Source organism: Elephas maximus, chromosome 22 (genome assembly GCF_024166365.1).
Source record: "Elephas maximus indicus isolate mEleMax1 chromosome 22, mEleMax1 primary haplotype, whole genome shotgun sequence".
In the NCBI taxonomy this organism is placed as follows: Eukaryota; Metazoa; Chordata; class Mammalia; order Proboscidea; family Elephantidae; genus Elephas; species Elephas maximus.
The window spans coordinates 56,399,915-56,425,297 of NC_064840.1; the positions used below are offsets into that span (position 1 = coordinate 56,399,915).

Consider the following 25,383-nt stretch of genomic DNA (forward strand, 5'->3'; position numbering starts at 1 on the left):
AACTGGCAAAGCATCAGCCATGCAAATTTCAGCCTGCCTCTTCCCTGCTTAACGTCTACGTAACCTGAGACAGCTAGGTCTTCTTGTAGCACTGCACTGTAGCCCGCACACCTACAGACACAGTGGCACTGAGGCAGGGTTTATACTGCAGGGACAGGGAGCAATCAGCGGTAGGTAAGGAGGGTTTCTAGATCTCCACCACTGCCAGTCCCCCCTTTCCTCATTTATGTACTGGACACTGCTTTAGATCATTGCTTCATTGGTTCCACTGATGGGAAAGCACATACCTTTGTTTCCCTTGCTCTCTCAGTCTCTGCCATTGGCCTCTCCTAGTGTGTCTCCCTCCTTCTTCTCCCCCTGCCATCTCTCCCCTGCCCATCTCCTATTCCCCTCCATCTCCTTCCCCTCCTTTCCCAAGCCCTCTCTCTCTCATCACAATACTGGGGCCAGCAAAAGGCCACAACCACACAGAACTACCAGGCCACAGCAATTCAGTCTAGAAGAAAACAAGTCAGACTGGGAGTCTGAACATCTGAGTTCTTTCTGTTGTTGTTGTTGTTGTTACATGCTGTGAAGTCAATACCAACTCACTGTGACCCCATGCAACAGAACAGAACTGCCCCACAGAGTTTCCTTGGCTATAATCTTTATAGGAGCAGATCGCAGGTCTTTCTGGGTGGGTTTGAACCACCAACCTTTCATTTAGCAGTCAAGCACTTCACTGGTATGCCACCACATTCCTTCTAGAGTTAGCTATATGATCTCAGACTGGTCCCTTCACCACCATGAGCCTAGCTGAGGATGAGAGGGTCGAGATTTCTGAGATCCTTTACCTACTTGAAAATTCTATGATTCTACACTAGCTCAATAAAGTCACTAAAGAGGAGAATCACCAGGACACTGGGGGAGAGCCAGTATTTAGCCATCTTTGTTTTATTTCTGTCTAAACGCTTCCATGTCTATTGCCAAGAAGTATATACCTTGGCTCTGTGTTTTAATATTTATACATTTTAATGAAAAGCAGAATGTCTTGCTTTTACATTGGATTGTGTAATTCTTTCCATTTATAATTAGAAGCTCTTACAGTGGAGTCAACCAAGTTTTATCTTAGGCAGCACATTCTTACTCAACAAGAGAACTTTCAGTGTTTGGATTAGGAAAATCAATAATAGTATCTTTGACGTTAAAAAAAGAAATTGCTGTTGTGGTACGCTCTTCCCAGCATTTCTCCCAAGAAAAACATTTTTATTAGTTTACTACTAATATTTTATTATAGCTTTTATGTGCATGAAGCATTTATTCTGATACTAAATAATGCTTTCAAAGTACAGAATACTCTTCTACTTTTAAAGTGTACTTATGGAAAAGCAGGTGACTGGGTCTTTTATTGCATAAAGAAGTGTCTTCTTTTGTTTTCGTTAGTTCTCTGCTGTGGAAACCTCCAAGAGGTAACGGCGTCCGTATGCAGAAATCAAATTTAACCTTGACTGAAATAACTAAACAAGAAATACTTTCCATTTACCAGCCTATGACTCTATACCAGATACTATAGGAAAGTCAAAAGTATAATAGAGTTTACAATTTCATACAGAAATCATAAGTAAACACACTATAAATACTCATTAAGAGCCTACTACATGGAAAGATGTGAGAGTCTGTTTCCGTAAAGACTTACAGGCTTGGAAACACGAGGTTCCTACGAGCCAGAATTGACACGACAGCAATGAGTTTTTTTTTTTTTTTTTTTTTTACTTACCAAATACTATGTAAGGCACAAGAGGTACGAAGAAGACTCCACCTCTGCCATACAGGTGCTCACAAGCTGGTTGGGGAGACAGTACTGTGTAACCCAGCTATAGCTAACCTGTGGGCTCCTAGTACTACCCTCACTGCACTTACAGTGACAAATCCAGTGCCCTTCCCAAAAATGTGGTAGACTCCAGGGCACTGGGAGAGGTGAGGAGATGAGAGTATATACTCTCATGGTTACCTCCCATTCCACTTCTGGTTTGTCTTAAGTATTCTCTGTCCAGTGAAAGCAGGGTCTTGGCTGGTTGGCTGGTTTTTATCAGTCTGATAATCTTTGTCTTTCAATTGGAATATTTAATCCATACACACGTAATATAATTACTAATATATTAGCTTTATATCTACTATTTTATTTGGGGGGCCCTGGTGGCTATGAGTCAGAATCGACTCAACAGCAACGGGTTTGGTTTTGGTTTGGGGTGGGACAGTGGTTAAGTGTTTGGCTGGTAACCAAAAAGCTGGGAGTTTGAATCCACCAGGCGATACTCCTTGGAAACCATATGGGGCAGTTTTACTCTGTTCTATAGGGTTCGCTAGGAGTCAGAATTGACTCGGCAGCAATATGTTTGTTTTTTTTAAAAAAAAAAATCTTATTTTGTGCTCCTTGGGAACTCTACGGGGCAGTTCTACTCTGTCCTATAGGGTCGCTGTAAGTCGGAATCGACTTGATGGCTGTGGGGTTTTTTTCGGTTTTTTGTCCAACTTATTATATGTTTCGTTCCTCTCCTTCCTTTCTTCCTTCTGGATTCATTGTTTTATTATTCCATTCCCCCTCAAAAGTTTAGAAGCTATATCATCTGTTTTCTATGTTTTTGCTGTTTATTGTAGAAATTACAATAAGTATGCTCAACTTCAGTATGGATTACGTCTGACCGTGAAGAAAACAAAAATCCTCACAACTGCACCAATAAACAACACACTGATAAATGGAGGAAAAACTGAACATGTTAATGATTTCATTCTACTTGGATCAGCAACGTCCATGGAAGCAGCAGTCAAGAAATAAAACGACGTACTGCATCGGGCAGATCTGCTACAAAAGACCTCCTTTAAGGAAAAGAATTCCATAAAAAATTATTTTAAAAAATTATGTGAGCATTTAAAGGAGATTTCCATTTTTTAAATGAGGTAATAATATAATTTTGTGAATTCTGTAGGCTTATTGCATTTACTGAAAACCCACTGCCATGAAATTTATGTCAATTCAAAGCAACCCTATAGGACAGAACAGAACTGACCCACAGGGTTTCTCAAGCTGTAAATCTTCATCAAAGCGGACTGCCACATCTTCCTCCCCAGGGGCGGCATTCGGGTTTGAACCACTGACCTTTCAATCAGCAGCTACGCACCTGACCACTGCACCACCAGGGGTCCTTCACTGCATTTATTACAATTCCTTACATCTTTTACATATAGAAATAACAAATGGAGAATTTTTTAATTTTCCACATTGTTCAAAAATAATATAAAATGAATTATTTGAATATTATTATCCCATAAGGACAGATAAAAAAGTTTATAAAAAGCTGAAAGCTGATTTGGAGTTCTTTTCTCTAAATATGAAGATGTTGTTGTTGTTGGGTGCCGTCCAGTTGATTTTCTACTAACAGTGACCCCATGCGACAGAGTGTAACTGCCGTACAGTGTTTTCGAGGTTGTAATCTTTACAGGAGCAGATCACCAGGTCTCTCTCCCGCAGAGCCAATGGGTAGGCTCAAACTGCCAATCTTTCAGTTAACATCCAAGCACTTAACCACTGTACCATCAGTATTCCTTATTGAAATATTAGAATGATATATTTCTGTAGAATGAAAAGACCTCCAAATCAATTCTAATTCTCTCTTCTTGATTTTCAGTGGTAATTCCTAAATAAAATATTCTATTTTTTCCTAGAAGCCAGTTAAATATTTCCCAATTAGTTTGATATTAATGGACACTTTTGTGACTTGGAATTAATAACACTATGTCATAATCATATATCATCAAGCTTTACTGTTTAATAATCTACCTCATTTTATTACCAGAAGTTCAATATAAAAACTAAGATTCCAGTTATGTCTAAAATGCCTAAGCCACGAGGTACAGAGTACCACAGCAACTGTTGTTGCTAAGTGCCGTTGAGTCAGTTCTGATTCACAGCAACCCTGCCCAGTTCCTACGCCATCCTCACTATTGTTGCTATGTTCAAGGCCACTGTTGCAGCCACGGTGTCAATCCATCGTATTGAGAGTTTTTCTCTTTTTGCTGACCCTCTACTTTACCAAGCTTGGTATCCTTCTCCAGGGGCTGGTCCTTCCTGATAACATGTCCAAAGTACAAGAGACAAAGTCTCACCATTCTCGCTTCTAAGGAGCATTCTGGCTATTAAAATACTATAATAAAACCTCATTAATTTAGATTAACTGGGGGAAGGTCATAGTGAATTATGGAGTTTTTATTTTAAAAAGAAATGATTTAGATGCTTTTATACGCACAAAATGACTGAAATTAGGTTAACAGTAGAGGTCCCTGGAGAAGCTGCATTAATGAATAGATTTTAAAAATATAGTAATTAGAATTTCAATTACAAAGTATTAAAAGGCATCTGAAAATAGTTCCCCCCACCCTTTGGTTTTAGTTTTTTACTTTTTTATCTTGCTTTTCGCTTTTGCTATCAAATATTGGGTACCTCATATGAACAGCACTGTGTTTCCATCATCATCTCATTTAATTCTGAGAATACTCTTTTGCAAGGTTAATATCATTACCCCATTTTATATTAGAAAGTACATTTGGGGAGTGGCGGTATTCAAATAGGTCTTTCTGGCTCCTTCTATCACCTCACACATTCTCCTCAGGCACATCTGATTTCAGGTAAAAAGGGTAATCAAATAGACACAAAATATTCAACGTTAAAAAAACACACAAGTACTTTTTAATAACCCTATATTTTGTTTATCTGATTATCATATTCATTACCAATGCTGTTTCTGAAGAGCTTGACACTTCACTTATCTCTGAATATCCCTAAATGTTCCAGAGATATTTAAACTGAGGTGGCCTAATACAGTCTTTTGCAAACAGGGTATACAAGAGATTATTCCACTGAGAAGAACAGAATGTAACATCTACATGCAGATCCAAGAGTGAGATGAGGTACTTGCCCTGGCTCTGTTATATATTAGATATGAAGACTTGGGAGCCCTGATGGCATAGTTGTTAAGAGCTCAGCTATTAACCAAAAGGTCGGCAGTTTGAATCCACCAGCAGCTCCTTGGAAACCCTATGTGGCAATTCTATACTATTCTATAGGGTCATTATTAGTCAGAATTGACTGGATGGCAAGGGGCTTGGTATGAACACATGAGGAAAATCAACTAACTTTTCTTAGCTTCGTACAGCATGCCCACTGTAATGGTGATATCACATGGATGGTAAGGCTTGCCTACCTACCTCACAGGGTTGTTGGCAGAGTCAAACAACACAGTACGCATAAAAGTATTTTGTAAATTATACCTTGGGCCATATTATAATTTAGCAAAACCACTTCTCTATATGTATTTTTTTATTTTTAAAAGATCTGTGGCACTCCTAATACTGTTTATATTTTAGAAGCAAATTATTTGAAGTTTAACTTAAATCATAAAAATTTTAAAGCTGCTAGGAAATTAATGAGATTAGGTTTATAGAAATTTGCTTTCTTAAAAAAAAAAAGTTTTGCAAAATAAGTTACAACTGCATGAGCTACCTCTGAGTGTACACACAAAAAATAAAACAAAGGCCTAGTCTTTTATCTCATTCATTGTTTCAACAAATATTTACATAGTACCTACCGTGTACGTGTACCAATAGGTGTCCTGGTGGCACAGTGGTTAAGTGCTTGGCTGCTAACTTAAAGGTTGGCGGTTTGAACCCCTGCCAGCAGCTCAGCAGGAGAAAGATGTGGCAGTCTGCTTCCGTAAAGAGGTACAGCCTTGGAAACCCTATGGGGCAGTTCTCTCTGTCCTGTAAGTCACCATGAGTCAGAATCGAACTGATAGCAACAGGTTTATTTTGGTTTTTACCAAGTGCCAAACGCCAATCAAGCAGTTGGGGCAATAACAGTGAACACGAAGTCCTTAACTGCTAAATATTTTTGTATTCCTTGCATCTAACAGTTTGTGACACACAGTGGGGACCAAGGAATGTTTGAGAAATAAATGGGTCCCTGAAGAAGCTGTGTATAAAAATGACCAGGAAGAGGCCTGTCACTATGAAAGTTGTTTGTATACTGACTAAATAAAACACTACGTTTCTTTGCAAAGCCTCGAAAATACCATTAACCTGCATCCCTGGATCAGTGTGATGAAGGGGATGGAAACAAAAATCAGGATAGCACTATCCCAAAACTCCGAAATGCGATGTGCCTGCCTCTCTGTTATCAGGGAAATAAAACTGAAACAGATGAAAAGTGGGCAAGTGACTCTCTAATTTAAAAAATAAACCTCCCAGTGTAAAACCTTCTTTTCATCAATCAAATAAATCAGGAAAGGCAGGATTTTCTAGGCCATTACCCTCGGGTCTATTATGGCACTTAACAAAATGGCTTAACTAATTAGTCTAATCATCGCTTCTGCTCCACATGGTTGTAGCCGCCTAATTACCCAACTCAAAAACGTTCAACACACCCGGGTGCCCAGCCCCTCCCTCTCCCATTCTATTTCCAATTACACTACTTCCCACAAAAACGTTAAAAGCATTTACTACAAGTAAAAACAAGCACTGACTGCCGGATGTAGAGAGGCCCTCAAGTTTGGGGGCATTTTTTCCTCAGAAATTTTTAAGGAACAGAACTATATCCCTTCAGAAGTGTGCAAGAAAAAAAGAATAGGGAAAATAACTCTGGTTTTTTAAATCTTCTTAATCATCATTTAAAACTCTGTGGCAAATGGAGAAACTGACACAGTACAAAAAGCATGTCTTTGCCCAGAATGATAATGTGAATACTTGTTGGAGTGAAGCCCGCCATTTTGGTAGAGGAGCTTCAAGAATGAGTGCAGTCCTGGACCAAGCATCCCTGAGACTGCTACTGTGTTACAAACAGTAGCCAGTTCTATAAGGACACCAGTTAAGGGTAGTTTGGGTTCTATAAGCGGTCTTTTTTTCAGGGTACCATTACTCAATTCTTCCTGCTTTAAAAATTTGGAGGTATAAAAAGCATGTCAAAGACAGCAACAGCCATGAATGGAAAAAAAAACGAAGTAGTGGGCTGAGTTCAACTAATCAGAATTTGTTGAGTATCTCCTATACACTAGCTAGGCTCTGTACTTAGGTTTAAGAAGCAATTCCTTAAAAATGTTTGACCCATCGCTATTGAGTCAATTATGACTCACAGAGACCCTATAGGACACCGGAGAACTGCCCCATAGGATTTCCAAGGCTGTAACATTTATGGAAGCAGAGTGCCACATCTTTCTCCTGAAAAGTGGCTGGTAGGTTCGAACCGTCTACCTTTCAGTTAGCAGCCAAGCACTTAACCACTCTGCCACCAGGGCTCCTTAAAAGAAGACATAGTTTCTTAGTTATTTGGTGTTTTGTTTTGCTTTTACCATGTAGAACAGCATCAAAGAAAATATATTTTAGGCAGAAAAAAAAATGACCCGAAAGAACAAGAACAGGTCAGTTGATTTAATGAAAATAATTACGGATTACAAAATATTCAAGTTGTAGCAATAAATTATTTTACACAAATTTATTCAGCTCTGAGGTATGATTTTATTTTTTTACTATAAAATGTAGCTCATGGTACCTTCTTCCTACAAAACTTATAACATCTTAAACAAATTTTAAGCAACAACAAATACCCAACCAAAGGATTTGATTTTGTTCTTTTAAGCCAGGCTAACCCTGTGAATGAGATTTAGAGTCAACCCCCTACCTAGCGTATGTCAAGCCAAGTGCCTGTCATAGGCCTCAGCACTGTGCTAGAATCAATGGTAAAGAAAGGATGAGACGCTGCCAAATCTTTGTTGTCAAGATGGTTAAGATCTAGGTGGAAATAACTGAGTAACACATACAAAACAACAATCCCCAGCAGTGGCAACTCTATCCATTCTCTTAATCAAACCAAAACATGGTCATTCCTCTCCTTACATTCCATGGAACATCAGGTTCTGCTGATCTACACAAAATGCGGCTCCCATCTCTTTTCACCTCTCCTGATCTCGACAGCCACCGCGTGACCCATGAAACCTTCATCTTTCACCTTCCTACAAAAGCTTCCTATCTGATCCCTCTGCTTCCTCTCTTGCCCTCTCCAATCCATTCTCCACGCTGCACCCATGGTGGTCTTTGTAAAAGGCTAAACTACTTAAAGCTTTTAATGGCCTCTCATTTTACACAGGATATAATCCAAACACACTACTTTAACCAGCAGGTCCTGCATGATCTGGCCTCTGCTTACCTTTCCAACTCCACTCCCTCTACAAAGTCCCCTTACTCATCTGAATCGGTCTCCCGGTCTTCCTTCAACTCTTCATTTGCTAAGCTTTTACCTGCCTTATGGCCTTTGTGCTTGCTGTCCCCTCTATCTGGCATACGCTTCCTCTGGCCAGCCCCATATTTCATCTGTCACAGACATCTGTTGTTTCCACCTGGCCAGCACTTTTTCTTCCGGTTAAAAGAACATCTCTTTTCTTTTTTAAACCATCTCTCCCCTATTCTCACTCCATATGGTGTGGTGTAAACTGGAAACTTTCCCTTGCTTCCACCCGGGGCCATGCATGGGGGCATGTAACTCAGGCCTAGCCAAGTTATCTGGCCAAAGTAACTGTTTCAAGGATAACTCAAGCCAGGCCTATCAGAGTTAATTTAAGGGATTTTGCTAGAAATATTGAGAAAGAGGCATGTTGTGAGGCCAGAAGATGGGTTAGGCCCATGAACACCAAGCAGAGGCTGGGCCACGACCAAAAAGAAAAAAAAGATTTGCCCACAGGCTTTGTTGTTGTTGTTAACTGCCTTCAAGTTGGCCCCAACTCAGAGTGACCCCATGCTCAAAGGGATGGCCACAGGCTTGACTCCCCTCTAATTCAGTCCTGGGGGTCAACGTCTCTAGTACATCAGGGTGAATAAGAAAATATGCAGGACAAGGAGCCAAGTCTCTAACCCTGGCTCAACCAATTACTAGCTATTTGATCTTGGTAAATCATAATTACCTGCAGTAAGTTCTCAGTTTCCTCATCTGTAAAGTGTCACTTCTAAGGACCTTTTTAGCTCTGTGATTCCAGAGCCTCCTTATGAAGGTGGACATAGCTTTACAAAGATCACAACAAAGCCAGCCCTAACCAGTATCATTTAAAAGCTACCAAAAGCTTCTTTCTATCCTTCTCTGTACTGTGAAAGGAGCCCTGGTAGCACAGTGATTTAAGTGATTGACTGTTAACCAAAAGGTTGGCGGTTCAAAACTACCAGCGGCTCCTTGGGAGAAAAGATGTGGCAATCGGCTTCCATAGTAATTTACAGCCTTTGACACCCTATGGGGTCACTAGGAGTCAGAACCAACTCAGTGATAGTGAGTTTGTTTTGGTTTGGTTTTTCGTTCTATACTATGATGGAAATATAAAATGGTGCCACCTTTCCAAAAAGGAATATAGGTTTAGGGGCATTTGAAAATTTGCACCTTTTAGGAAAACATTCCATGACAATAATTGGAGATACTGACAAAAGTTTACATGTAAAGCTTGGTCATCACAGTATTTTATATAATAGTAAAAAGTCAGAAAAGGCCACATAAACCAGAGACTCCATCAGCCTGAAGACTCTATAAACCAGAAGAACTAGATGGTACCCAGCTACAACCAATCACTGCCCTGACAGGGAACACAACAGAGAACCCTGAGAGAACAGGAGACCAGTGGGATGCAGACCTAAAATTCTCGTAAAGAGACCAGACTTAATGGTCTGACTGAGACTAGAAGGACTCCGGAGGTCATCGTCCCCAGACCTTCTGTGAGCCCAAGACAGGGACCGTTCCCAAAGCCAACTCTTCAGACAGAGACTGGACTGGACTATAAGGCAGAAAATGATACTGGTGAGGAGTGAGCTTCTTGGATCAAGTAGACACATGAGACTATGTGGATAGCTCCTGGCTAGAGGGGAGATGAGAGGGCAGAGGGGGATAGGAGCTGGCTGAATGGACACAAAAATAGAGGGTGCAGAGAAGGAGTGTGCTGTCTCTTTAGGGGGAGAGCAAGTAGGAGTACAGCAAAAAAAAAAAAAAAAAATTCAAGGTGCATATAAATTTTTATATGAGAGACTGACTTGATTTGTAAACTTTCACTTAAAGCACAATAAAAAAATTTTTTTAATATAAAATTTTAAAAAAGCATTCAACAATAGCAGATTGTTGAAGTGAGTATGGAAGACCCTGAAGCTTAAATAGTATCTAGATATTAAAAACCATATTTACAGTAGCTTTTAATGACATGAGGAAATGTTCATAATACCAAGCAAAGTACAACAATCTATAAAACTTAGGCTACTATACGAACACATACATGCTGAGAACAAGAGGAAAAAAACGGAAAAGCCTCAACAAGGTTAACAGCATTTTAGCTTTACAGTTGTTTTTTTTTTTTTCTAATTTAAATATTTCTGTATATCACAAACTTTCTAAACTTACCAGGCTTTTTTTTTTTTTTAATAATCAAGAAAGAGTTTAAAATTAAAAATTGTATTTCAAATCTGAATTTTAATAATTAATTCTACAACCCACAAAAGGATGCACATGCCCGTGAATACCTTTGCTAGCGGCCTGCCATGCACCTACCTTTTCTGTAATCTACAATTCATGTGATGATAATTCCCTAACGGATCAACGAAAATGCTGCTGAAATGTTATATTAATACACTGTTCTTAATTTTGTCAAAGTGCTTTCAAACAGTTGGGGAGGGAGAGTAGAATACTGCCTCCAAAGATAGTTAAAATGTTCACATTATCCTCTAACCTTTTCCTATAAACCCAAAAGAATTTACCAGCTCAGTTAGTTGACACCTAAAGCATAGGGAAGTGAGATACAGAACTGGGGTGGAAGAAGCTGACAGTCACAGGCCAAAAAACATAGGACACTACATAAAAACAGGTTTTATATAGGTCCAATTCAGTTCTACAAGGTCTTTCCCTAGGTATCACTTAGAGATTGCCAAGTCAAATCTGTAATGCTTTTGGCCAAACACTGCTACAGGTACAATACTGAACTAAAAGTCAGACTGAATTCCAGGTGTAAAACTTTGCAAATGAAATCAATTACAGAAGAGACTTCACCTACCATATAATAATTATAAGGGGCTATGTTTTCTGAAAGGACAAATATGCTGAGTCACAGAGTATACACACACACACACACACACACAGACACCCAGGGAGGCTTCACAGTTCCTTGGGTGTCACTCCGGTTACCCAGGTGTCCTCTGACTAGAGGTCAACTATGACCTACCACGCAAGACCTTCTCTGCCTGCTTTAATCTGCAGCCAAACCTCCAGAATTGGTCCAAAACTGATAATGCCTTCAGAATGACCATGAGGGCTCTAGAACTTGCCAAGTTATTATACCACAAAAACAGCTAGTGACATTCAAAAGGATTAATTCATACCCACGCAAAACAAACAGTGTCAAGATAAAGGTGTCATTTCCAGCATCTTTCAATGTCAGGACTTTTAGGCAAATGCATTTAAGGCATTTTGTCTGAGCTCTAAACTAAAAATAAATTAACCACCAACCTTTCAGTTAGCAGCTGAGCACTTAACCATTGTGACACCAGAGCTCACTGCATAAGGATAAGTTATATTTAATGGAATGTTTACAATGTATCAGGAATGAGGCCAAGCATTTCATAAGCGTGCTCTCCTTTTAACCATTTAATCCTCAAAAAAGTCTCATAAAATAGGTTTTACCCATTTTACCAATGTGGAAACAGAGGCACAGAGAAGTTAATACATTCTCCAAAAAAAAATCACAAGGAAAAAGGTGGGATTCAAACCCAGGTCTGTGAGACTCCAAACCAAAGTCCCAATGTACTTCCAACTAGTGTATGACAGAAATGTGGCGTCAACAGTTTGCACTCACAGGAACGGTTAAAGGCTTGACTACTAGCCGAAAGGCTGGCAGTTCAAACTCACCTAAAGGTGCCTCAGAAGACAGGCCTGGTGATCTGCTTTCTGAAAGGCCACAGCCTGGGAAACCCTATGGAGCAGGTCTACTCTGCACACGTGGCGTCACCACGAGTCAGAATCAACTCAACAGCAGTAACAACAGCATTAACCAAAAGGCAGACAGTTCAAACCCACCCAGAGGTGCCTCTGAAGAAGGCCCCGACAAGCCGCTTCCGAGAAGTCACGGCCACGAACACTCTGCTCTGTACCACACGGGCTCACCGTGAGTGAGAATCGACTTGACTGCACTGGAACTGGACACCTGCAGAGTAAGCTTCATTTTTATTGCAAACTTAGGTCACTAACAAGGATCAAACCCCAAACTGCAATTCCAGCTGCGTGCCAAGTGGCCTGAAGGCAGGTCTCACTAAATCAAGGTATTCCGGTAATCGGCAAGCTATAGCTTGCTGAAATGCCTAGGGAATCCTTTCAAATTCTTAGTGATATTTTCTAAAAATGAGGGGAAAAAGAGAAGGGACACCGATCATCTTCTGCCAACACTATTTGATGGCTTCCCATCTCAGAGTAAAAGCCAACGATCCTATAATTGTGCTTGAAAAAGTAACTGGCACACAGGAGGCCCTCAATACATATCTGTTGAATGAACAGATGAATTCTCAGAGCCAGTATAACCTTTATTTCTGCTTCTGATACAAAGATGCATATGTTCCCCGGAAAATAAACTACCATGACAGTAAATAAACAAATAGAAAATTTGTCTTTAGGAGAATCACTGAGCTCTGAGTTCAGGTAAGATAACAAAAAGGACTCAAGTGTGCCCTAAACAGAGCCAGACACACGTAAGGCTGCATCCTTCTGTTAGATCTGAAGAAGATTCAAGAGAACTTTAAATATATGTGCTAAAGGTGATTTAGTCTGTTTCATGTACGGATCTTCGCCAAAGGCAGAGAATACCAAAAAGATGTTTACCTGCATTTTACTGACTATACAAAGGCATTCGACTGTGTAGATCATAACAACTTATGGGTAACACTGCAAAGAATGGGAATTCCAGGACACTTAATTGTGCTCATGCAGAACCTGTACACAGGCCAACATAAGCAGTCAATTCCAATAGTGGATGTTGTCTGGCTTAAAATCCAGAAAGGTACGCGTCAGGGTTGTATCCTTTCACCATACTTACTGCATCTGTATGTTGAACAATCTGAGAAACTGGACTACATGAAAAAGAATGCACCATCAGGATTAGAGGAAGACTCATTAACAACCTGCAATATACAGATGACACAACCTTACTTGCTGGAAGAGAAAAGAACTTGAAGCACTTTTGATGAAGATCAAAGACTACAGCCTTCCGTATGGATTACACCTCAAAATAAAGAAAACAAAATCCTCACAACTAGAGCAATAAGCCACACCATGATAATGGAGAAAATATGGAAGTTTTCAAGGATTTCACTTTACTTGGTTCCACAATCAATGCCCATGGAAGCAAGAGTCAGGAAATCAAACGACGTATTACACTGGGCAAATCTGCTGCAAAAGACCTCTTTAAAGTGTTAAAAAGCAAAGATGTCACCTTGAGGACAAAGATGCACCCAACCCAAGCCATGGTATTTTCAATTGCCTCACATGTGAAAGCTAGACAATGGATAAGGAAGACCAAAGAAGAATTTATGCATTTGAATTATGCTGTTGGCAAAGAATACTGAATACACCGCTGACTGCCAGAAGAATAAACAATTCTGTCTCAGATGAAGTACAGCCAGAATGCTCCCTAGAATCGAGAATGGCAAGACTACAATTCTCATACTTTGGACATGTTACCAAGAGGGACCAGTTCCTGGAGAAGGACATCAAGCTTACTAAAGTAGAGGGTCAACGAAAAAGGGGAAGACTCTCAATGAGATGGACTGACATGGTGGTTGCAACAATGGGCCCAAACGTATCAACAATTGTAAGCATGGTACAGGACCAGGCAGTGTTTAATTCTGTTACACATGGGGTCTCTAAAAGTCAAAACCAACTCAAAAACACCTAACACCACCACCTATGGATTAATATTTGTAATGAAAAAAAGCAGTAGACTGGAAGGCAATACTTGAGTACTTGTTCAATTGTGTCCTTAATTTATTTTCTCTAAGTTTCTCTTTGATTCCTCATCTGCAAAATGGGGAGGTTACACTACATCATTTCTAAGGTCCTTTTTAGCTCTGACATTCTATTATCAAAGGACCCCTGGTGGTGCAGTGCTTACACACTCGGCTGCTAACCAAAAGATAAGGCAGTGTGCTTCGGTAAAGATCACACAGCCTTGGAAACACTATGGGCAGTTCTACTCTGTCCTATAGAGTCTCTATGACTTGGAATTGACTGGAGAACCACACGCAACTTAATTTACAAAACAATTTAGAGAATAATCATTTACATTACAAAAAGAATCCTGATTTTTTAACACAATTTACTGGAAAATCAGAAACCGCCAAGACTCGAAAGAACCTCCCTCAAGGGCCTTTTCCATTTGGAGAACTGTACAATTCACCCAGTGGTCAATTTCTCTATCCTTCCATAACCCAAATCTTCCAAAGGCACAAGTATTTAATCTAGAATACTCAGACAGGGATCTAGTTTCTGTCCAAACACTTCTAGACAGATTAGTTTGGACAGATTAGTTTCCACCAATCTCTCCGAATGATATCACATGATTCGGATCACTCGCCTATCTAAGTCCCCTTTCCCTGTTCATGTCTCCCTTAAAATGTGACACCCAGAACTGAATAAAATAATTCTGACAGCCTGATTAGATCATTAATGATTTTTGATGTCTGATTATATGATTGACGATTATTTCAGACTACAATTGTATGTTCTGTTATTGCTGAAGATAAAAACCAACCATACAGGGTCACTGTAACTGTTAAATGAGGGGAAGGTAAAGTCTTATCACAAGGCTTGGCACATAGCAATTAATCAATGGTATTTGCTCTTGCTCTTTATAATAATAAGTTACAGTAATATTTCATTAGTATTAGAGTCTTCTCTCTCCAATCAAGTTATAAACTCCAGTTCTCTATTACACTGAAGGTTTGCCTTACACATTATCAACTGTTTTTCTCCCAAAGTCAGGGCTGGGGAGAGAAATGAAGTGTTGAGGCTCGATTTAAAATGAAGGTCAATCAGAAATCAAGATAGAGAAACTGAAATTAAGATTTAAATCAATGCAAACAGGATAAGATTTATTTAAAGTGTTAATTTACAGTCAAGTTACTAAAACATATGGATTTCATGTCAAACAATCCCACTTTACACAATCAAGGAGCACTAAACAACAGACACCCTTCAATCAATGTAAAGAGGTAGCGAAGGTAAGCATCCCGGAGACATGCTGAGGAAGCTCAGAGGTTACCGAACGGGAGTTGAAGAGAGTGAGTTCTGGAATCTCTAGCTATTAAGCCACCAGGTACCTCCCTGGCACATCTGTAAATGTAAGGCAGGACAGTACCTATCTACTTTAGGGGCTTGCAGGAATTAAATGATAACGGATATGAAATGCCTCTCACATAGAAGTGCTCAAAAACTGAATGATGTTGCTCCTGCAATACTACTCACAGAAGTTCCCTGAAAAAGCAAATTCACCTAAACAGTGTTGCTAAAACACAGACCTTTAGTAGCCACTGCTGACGTCCATCAGCAGCTTACAGTGTTCTTGCATATTTTAATTATCTATTTTCTATATAATCATTCATTTTAGCATAGATTTTAAGACTAATGTAAAACATTAAACACTAATTTTAATATTTACCAAACGCTTTGCCGTTGAGTCGCTTCTGACTTACAGCAACCCCACAGGACAGAATAGACCTGCCCCATAGGGTTTCCAAGGAGCGGCTGGTAGATTCGAACTGCTGACCTTTTGGTTAACAGCCAAGCTCTCGAGCAAATTATGTTTTGATACTCACACAAAGGATGATGAAATAAAGGAACAAACAAAACTGTGCTTGTTATACCTTCAAGTGATCTCCATATAGACCTGCGTTGCCCACAAGGAAAGACAAGGCAGCCACATGTGGCCATTTAAGCCCTGAAATATGGCGAGTACCAATTAAGGTGTGCTGTGAGTGTAAAATACACACCAGGCTGTTTAGTAACAAAAAAAAAAAAAGCGAACAATCTCATTAACAGTTTTTTAACTGATTACATGCTGAAATGGTAATATTTTGGAAATATTAGGTTAAATAAAATGTATTACTAACATTAATTTTACCTGTTTACCTTTTTTAATGAGACAACTAGAAAAGTTTAAATTACATATGTAGCTCATATTATATTTCTACTGGACATCACTGACACAGATGATACTGAAAAATCCGCCTCTTGAAAATAAAGCTCAGGACAAGATCGAAATTACAGCAAAAACTCTTCCCCAAGCAAAATTTTAAAAACTACCTTTGCTCATAACTCTTCAATTCTAGTCACCTGAAAAGCTTTTATCAATACGCAGTGAATTGAAAAGATTTGCTCTATTGTCCACAAACTGGCCAAATTTACTTAGATAACAAAGCCAAACGACTGACCTCCAGCAAGGGAGCTGTCTACTATACAAAGAGAGAGAGCCTTACCCTAGGTGTCTAGAGTATCCGAAAGCGGACAACTCTTGAATTAGCAAATTAGCCCCAGTACTGGGACTTTGACTCTGGTCCCCAAAGCACACCTGGCATGCTCAGAAGCCTAGGAGGAAACGGGTTGGGGATTTAAATGAGAGCCACACGTCTGATCTTCTCTACATAATACAAATGAAACTTGCCTCAGGTCTCCTCAGCTACCAAATTTCTAGGCAGAACACCCAGAAGCCAGTAGCCCTTTTACAGAGATCAACAAAAAATGCCAAGGATTTGAAGGCTGTATTGTAGTTCTTACAGGATGTTCTTGCTAAAGAGGACACAGTATGAAAATAATAAAGCAGGAGGAGAGCAGAAGCAAAACCTAAGGGGAAAAAAATGAAACTCAGAAGCAGCACCCTCTGATCCCTTTCTACTCAAAATGTAGTCTACCAGCACAACTGGTGTCAACCCTGACCCCAGGAGTCAGAATCTGCATTTCAGTAGTATCCTCAAGTGACTGCACAGTAACATCTGAGCTCTGCTAACACACAAGAAGATCCAGGGACACCTGGATCTTTAAATTCTTACAGTTTCTTATTACCCATCTGTTGTCCTATGGTTGCTGACTGCAAAAACAGGACCTTGTACATTTATACGGCATGCAACAGATATTCTGCCTGCTAAATAAATTCTCAGAAAAGCCAAGAGGATTCCATACTTGCTTAAAGGATGGTCAAGAATCTGTGGCTCAGGTACCAGATGAGCTAAGGAAGTTACCAGTTACTGAAAGCTGTGGACACGTGTGCCTCAAGCCCACGCATATTGGTACAGAGCTGGCGACCACTCTAGGTTAAATAAGATGGGCAGAAACCATCCATAACAAAAAATTATTAACTTAGGGGCTCAGACAAAAGAAAAGGTTTTGGGTTTTGATGAAAATAGGAAGAAAAGAACTTTATTTGTCCAATGAATTGAATGCATTAACAAAAATAATTTTTTACAATTGTAAGCTAGAGGACTTTAGCTGTTTTAAACTATACCAAAGTTCTTCTTTATGAGAAAAGTGCTACTACGTAAAGGATCATTAATTTTTCTCCTCTTTATTTACTGTCTTTTCCATTAGTATTCACACATGCTGTTATTTCCACCATTTTTAAACCTCTCTTGATCCCCGATCTCGTGGAACAGCTCAGCCAATTGGTCTAATATACTGTTTTTCAGGGCTTCTGTTCTACCTCCTCATTCACTGCATAATGCCTGGGGCCTTAAAACGTGCAAGCTGCCATCTGAACTATGACAATAGGTCTCCATTCCCCTGAAGTGACAGGGGAAGGAGAGTCAGGAACCAGAAGAGAAAATGTTGCCACCACGAGCATCCGCATCCTCTGCCATGAGATCAGAAGAACTGGATGGTGCCCGGCTACAATTACTGAACATTTTGATCTAAGACTCTATAGACAAATCCTGAGCAAAAGAGGGGGTAAAATGGAAAAGAATTTCAAATTCTCAATGGAATCCAGATCTTCTGGAGTCATTAAGGCCAAATGAACACCTGAAATTACTGCCCTGAGATAACCTATAAACCTTAAATCTCAAATCAGAACTTTCCCCAGGAGTCTGCTCTGAACCAAACAATACTTAAGCTTAGTTATTAAAGTATGCCTTCCTTGAGCTTTGTGCTCTCTCAAAGTAGCAACAGCATCTCAAAAGGCTGGATGAGAAGTTTAGGGGGCAGCGACTTTACATGAATGATGGTAGAATAATTTGGAAAAGCACAGCGAAAATGGTTACACAACTTGAAGGATGTAAACAATGTCACTGAATTATACATGTGGAATTCATATGAAATCCCGTATTCTTTGCTGTGCATATTTTCACCAAAATAAATAAATAAACCACTCTTGACTCCATTTTTCCCTTCAGCTACTATCCCATTTCTCTCCTCCTTTTTATAGAAAAGCCCTCAAAATATTTGTTCACATTTGATGTCTCTGTTCTCTACACTCTCTCTTCAATCCTCAATTTTTAGTCCCTACTTCTTCACCAATATTGCTGTTGTCAAAGTCACTAATAACCCGTCTAATGCTAAATCCCTAGGCCAATTCTCGACCCTCATTTTACTTGACCACTAGGGAGCATCTGACACCACTGATCACTCATCCTCCTTGACAGTTTCTTCACCAAGACACCGCACTCTCCTGATTTTCCTCCTGCCTCATTAGCTGCTTGTTCTCAGTATCCTTTATTGGTTCCTCCTCATCTCCCCAACCTCAGCAGCCCAAGTGCTCAGTCCTCAATGTCTTTTCATTTCTAAAGAAACCCACTCCCTTGTGGATTTCATCCAGCCTCATGGCTTTGAATGTCACTCATATGCTGACAACTCCCAAATGTTTATCTCCAGCCAGCCTCTCCTCTGAAGTCCAGACTAATATATCCAACTGCCTACTAGACGTCTCCACTCGGATAAAGAATGGACATCTCCAAATCTGAGCGCCTACTCTTTCCTCAAAAATCAGCTTCTCCCTATCACAGTTAATGCAACTCCATCCTTCAAGTTACACAGGCCCAAAACCCTGCAAGTCACCTATGACTTCTCTCACTCACACCCAATATCCAGTCAATCATTGTCTTTTCCATGCTACCACTGAAACATACCATTCTGGTCCAAGCCACCACCATCAATCAACTTCTTCTTCCCATTGCCATCAAGTCAATTCCAACTGATAACGACCCTGTAGGACAGAAGAGAACTGCCCCATATGGTTTCCAAGGCTGTAAATCTTTACAGAAGCTGACTGCCACATCTTTCCCCCATGGACCAGTAATCAACTAGGTTACTGCAACAGTCCCCTAACTGGTTTCCCTTTTTTTGCCCTTCCCCACTACAGTCTATTGTCATGACATACAACATCACTGTGTCCTCTATAAAACATAAGTCAGATCATGTCATATTAAAACTCTCTAATTTGCTTCTCTACTCACTCTAAGTACAAGTCAAAGCCCTTGCAATGGCATACAGGCCCTATAGAAACTGATGCTGGTGTCTGCTCACCCTACTGTGGTCATGATGGCCTTGCAGTTGCTGGCAAGAGGAGATATGGCTCTGCCTCAAGGCTTCACACTTGCTGCCCCCTCTTCCTGGAGCTCTCTTTGCCCAAAAGAGCCTTTCCCTTCTTCAGGTCTTTTATTACGTCACCTAAATGAGATCATCCTTGACCCCTGAAAGAGACCCCTTCCCCTCCCAGTGAAGCCAATATCCTATTTGAAAATGCAAGCCCCTCCCCTACTCCCAACCTCCCTCCTCTGCTGCATTTTTCTCCGAAGTACTTAACAACATCAATATACTACAACATACACACTCTCCCCCACAGGTACACACAGTCTGTCTCACGTTACAAGAGCAAGAATTTTCATCTGTTTTCTCGACCACTGTATCCCTAGCACCTAAAATAATGCCTGGTACATAAGAAGCACCCTGTAACTGCTGGATGTTTGAATGAATGAATGATGACAACAGACATATACAGCTGCATATGATCTGTGAGGAGTCTCTAGGTGGCACAAACAGTCATGCACTCAGCCACTAGCAGAAAGGTTGGCAGTTCGAACCCACCCAGAGCTATCTAAAAAGACAGGTTTGGCAATATGATCCCTAAGGTTACAGCCTGAAAAACCTAGAGCAGCTGCACAAGCAGGGTTCCTGTGAATCAGAATCCACTGGAAGGCAACTAACAACAACAACATGATCGGTGAAATTTTATAACTTTGTAGCCTTTTAAAAGGGTCATATTTTAAATACGCCATTTTATAGACATGTTATTGTTAGGTGCCATCTAGTCAATTTCAATTTACAGCAACCCCATGTAACAGAGAACTGCTCTCTGGGGCTTTGTTGGCTGTAATCTTTATGGAAGCAGATCTCCAGTCTTTCTTCCACCAAGCCAGTGGGTGGGTCTGAACCACCAACCTTTTGATTAGCAGCCAACCACTGAACAGTTGCACCACCAGGGCTTCTCTGTAAACACATACATACTCAGATACTGTGCAAAAAGCGAAACTGCTACAATTTGATATTAACTTAATACAAAATCTGAACAAACGTAAAGAAATTTTTCTCTAAACCATGACAGGCTCTAAAACATTCCATAGATGCTAGGATTTCTCAAAACCCTGGTGTCATGGATTGAATTACATCCCCCCAAAAATGTGTCTATCAACTTGGTTAGGCCATGATTCCCAATATTGTATGGCTGTCCTCCATTTTGTGACTGTAATTTTTTGCAAAGAGGAGTCACCTCCCTAATTCAAGATAAAGGGGGTTTCGCTGGGGTGTGGCCCGTACCACCTTTTCTCTCTCAAGAGATAAAAGGAAAGAGAAACATGCAGAGAGTTGGGGACCTCATACCACCAAGAAAGCAGCACCAGGAGCAGAGCTCATCCTTTGGATCCAGGGTCCCTGCGTCTGACAAGCTCCTCAACCAGGGGAAGATTGAGGACAAGGACCTTCTTCCAGAGCCAACAGAGAGAGAAAGCCTTTCCCTGGAGCCAATGTCCTGAATTTGGACTTGTAACCTACTAGACTGTGAGAAAATAAATTTCTCTTTGTTAAAGCCATCCACTTGTGGTATTTCTGTTATGGCAGCACTAGATGACTAAGACACCTGGATCTTTAGATGTGCTTCACCAGAACACATTTAAAAGATGGGTCCCAAAATGCACACCTTACCCACAAGCAGGTGAAAGTAGACAGATCTTTACAATGGACTTAGATTTCTTCAGATGAAAGAGAAATTACGACACAAAGTACAAGGCTCTTAATGTTTTAATGTTGTTTAAGATCTGGGTGTAACCCATTTTCTGTAAACGTCTGGACTCAAGTACGATTTTATTGTGTCACACTTTAGTAATGAACTCATTCAGTGGGTGGACATGGGTGGGTCCTATTGTTATAAACCGCATTTTAAAAGAACTTTTGGTTAGCAGCCAAGCTGTTACTGTGACACCAGGGCCAAAAGGGGAGGTTAAATGTCAGAATATCTATTCTGTCCACATTACTCTGGGGAGGGTGTAATTAGTTGTTTTATAGCCTGTGGTGTTTAACTCACACATTGAACAAATATTTGCTGAATGACTGCTGTGATGGTTAAGGTTGTATGTCAACTTGGCTAGGTCATGATTCTCAGTGGTTGAGTAGGTATTATAGAATCATCCTCCATTTTGTGACCTGATGTGAGCGTTCAATCAGCTGAATGGGGAGTTTCCTTGGGGGTGCAGCCTGCATCTAATACACACAGATGTTCTGGCAAAGAGCACTCTCTCTGGATCTTGCTTCTGACTTGTCATCCTCTGACCTCCAGTTCTTGGGACATTTGTCAGAAGCCTGCCATCTGACCCGCCGCTTTGGGGATCTGCCAGCCCCTACAGCCCCATGAGCCAGCGGCCTCCATCACATCTGCCGATTTTGGATTCATCAGCATCCAGCCTGATGCCTGACCCACAGATTTGGGACTTGCTAGCCTCCACATCTACAGTGGATCCAGTGGGTATGTGAACCCATCCTATAGTGATTTCCCATTCCAGAATACATAATTGGAATAGACATACTCAGCAACTGGCAGAACCTCCACATCAGACCCCTGACATGTGGAATAAGGGCTATTATGTCAGCAAAGCCCAAGTGGAAGCCATTAGAACTGCCCCTACCTAGGAAAACAGTAAACCAAAAGCAGTACTGTATTCCTGGAGGGACTGCAGAGATCACTGACACCATCAAGGACTTAAAAAGGATACAGGGGCGGTAATTCCCATCACACCTCCATTCAACTTGCCTACATGGCCTGTGCAAAAAAAACAGATGTATCTTGGAGAATGACAATGGATTATCGCAAACGTAACCAGGTGGCCACTCCAACTGCAGCTGCGGTTCCAGATGTGGTTTCACTGCCTGAGAAGATTAACACATCTTCTGGTACCTGGTGTGCACCTATTGATCCGGCCAATGGCTTTTTCTCGATTTCGGTTTTGAAGGAACTCCAGCAGTCTGTCTTCAGCTGGCAAGGCCAGCAATACACCTTTACCATCCCACCTCAGAGGTATATCAACTCTCCAGCCCTATGTTATGATTTAGTCCACAAGGACCTTGATCACTTTTCTCTTTCACAAGACATCACACTGGTCCATTACATTAATGACATTATGCTGACTGGACCCAGTAAGGAAGAAAAATCAATGACTCTAGACTTAATGGTAAGACATTTGTGTGCTACAGTGCAGGAAATTAATCCCACAAAAATTCAGGTGCCTTCTACCTCAGTGACATTTCTAGGGGTCCAGTGATGTGAGGCATGTCAAGCTATTCCTTCTCAAGTGAAGTATAAGGTGTTACACCCGGGTCCTCCTACAACTAAAAAGAATGCACAACACCTGGTAGGCCTCTTTGATTTTGGATGCAACATATCCCTCATTTGGGTGTGCCACTCCAGCCTATTTATCAAGTACCTTGAAAAGCTGCTAATTTTTGAGTGGGGCCCAGAACAAGAGAAGGCTCTGTAACAGGTTCAGGTTGCCATGCGAGCCACTCTGCCACTTGGGCCATATGATCCAGCTGATACAATGGTCCTGGCATGCCAGTGGCAGAAAGAGATGCTGTTTAGAGCCTTCAGCAAGCCCCATTGGTGAATCACAGTGAAGGCCCTTAGGATTTTGGAGCAAAGCTCTATCATCCTCTGCAGGTAACTATTTTCCTTTAGAGAAACAGCTTTTGGCTTGTTTCTGGGCCTTAATAGAGACTGAACACTAAACTATGTGCCACCAAGCCACTATGTGGCCTGAGCTGCCTGTCATGAACTGGGTATTGTCTGACCCACAGAGTCATAAAGTCTGACGTGCAAAGCAGCACTCCAAATTAAAGTGGTATGTATGAGTTTGGGCCCCAGCAGCACCTGAAGGTAAAATAAGTTATATGAGGGAGAAGTCCAAATGCCCACAGTCCCCACTCCTGTCACATTATGTTCCTCCTCCCAGTCTGCACCTATAGCCTCATGGAAAGTTCCTTACAATCAATTGACTGAGGAAGAGAAAACTCGTGCCTGGTTTTACAGACGGTTTTGCCTGATATGCAGGCACCACTCAAAGTGGACAGCAGCAGTACTGCCACCCTTTTCTGAGACCTCTCTGAAGGACAGTGGTAAAGAGAAATGTGCCCAGCGGGTAGAACTTTGAGCAACATGTTTGTTCCTGTTGCTTGGAAGGAGAGATAGCCAGATGTGAGAATGTATACTGATTCATGGTCTGTGGCTGATGGTTTGGCTGGACGGTCAGGGATTTGCAAGGAACATGACTGCAAAATTGGAGAGAAGGAGGTATGGGTAAGAGGTGTATGGACAGACCTCTATGAATAGGACAAAGAAGTGAAAATATACAAGTGTCTCATGTGAATGCTCACTAAAGGGTGATCTCAGCAGAGGAGGATTTTAACAAGCGGATAGCATGACGGGTTCTTTGGATACTAGCCAGCCTCTTTCACCAACCACTCCAATCACTGCCCAGTGGGCTCATGAACAAAGCAGCCATACGTGGCAGAATGGAAGTTATGCATGGGCTCAGCAACACGGACTTACACTCACAAAGGCTGACCTGGCTACAGCCACTGCTGAATGCCCAACCTGCCAGCAGCAGAGACGAACACCGAGTCCCCGAAATGGCACCACCCCAAGAGGTGATCAGTCAGCAACCTGGTGGCAAGTTGATTACATCGGACCACTTCCACATAGAAATGGCACCGTTTTGTTCTTGCTGGAATAGACACTTACTCTGGATATGGATTTGCATTCCCTCCATGCACCGCTTCTGCCAAAACTACCGTTGTATACTTACAGTATGCCTTATTCATTGACATGGTATCCCACACAACATTACCTCGGATCAAGGGACTCACCTGACAGCAAATGAAGTGTGGCAATGGGCCCGTGCTCATGGAATTCACTGGTCTTGCCTTGTTCCCCATCATCCTAAAGCAGCTGGCTTGACAGAATGATGGAGTGGCCTTCTAAAGGCACAATTACGATGCCAGCTAGGCAGCAATACCTTGCAGGGCTGGGGCAATGTTCTCCAGAAGGCTGCATATGCTCTAAACCAGCATGCAATATATGGTGCTGTTTCTCCCACAGCCAGGATTCATGGGTTCAGGAATCAAGGGGTGGGAATGGCAGTGGCACCACTCACCATTACTCCTAGTGATCCACTTGCAAAATTTTTGCTTCCTGTCTCCACAACCCTCAGATCTGTCTGCGGGCTTAGGGGTCTAAGTTCCAAAGGAAGGGATATTCCCACCTGGAGACACAACACTCATTCCACTGAACTGGAAGTTAAGAATGCCATCTGGCCACTTTGGGCTCTCATGTCTCTCGATCAACAGGCAGTGGAGAGAGTTACCATTACTGGCTGGTGTGATTTTTCCTGATTATCAAGGGGAAATAGAATTGATATTACACAATGGAGGGAAAGCAAAGTATGTCAGGAGATGTCTTAGGACATCTCTTAATACTACTATGTCGTGTGATTAAAGTCATTGGAAACTGCTGTTGTTGTTTGGTGCTGTTCAGTCAGATCTGGCTTATACTGACCCTGTGTACAAAAGAACGAAATATTGCCCGGTCATGTGCCATCTTCACAATCATTGTTACGCTTGAGCCCACTGTGGCAACCACTATGTCAATCCATCTCCTTCAGGGTGTTCCTCTCTTTTGCTGGCTCTCTACTTTACTAATCATGATGTACTTCTCCAGTGATTGGTCCCTCCTGATAACATGTCCAAAGTACGTGAGACAGAGTCGCACCATCCTT

At 41.2% G+C, this 25,383-nt stretch overlaps 1 protein-coding gene across 11 annotated transcripts in view; it reads right to left on the reverse strand.

Moving 5' to 3' along the window:
- PSD3 (pleckstrin and Sec7 domain containing 3) overlaps nucleotides 1-25,383 on the reverse strand; it is a 739,247-nt gene that overhangs the window by 471,705 nt on the left and 242,159 nt on the right. The gene's annotated exons all lie outside the window — the stretch shown is intronic.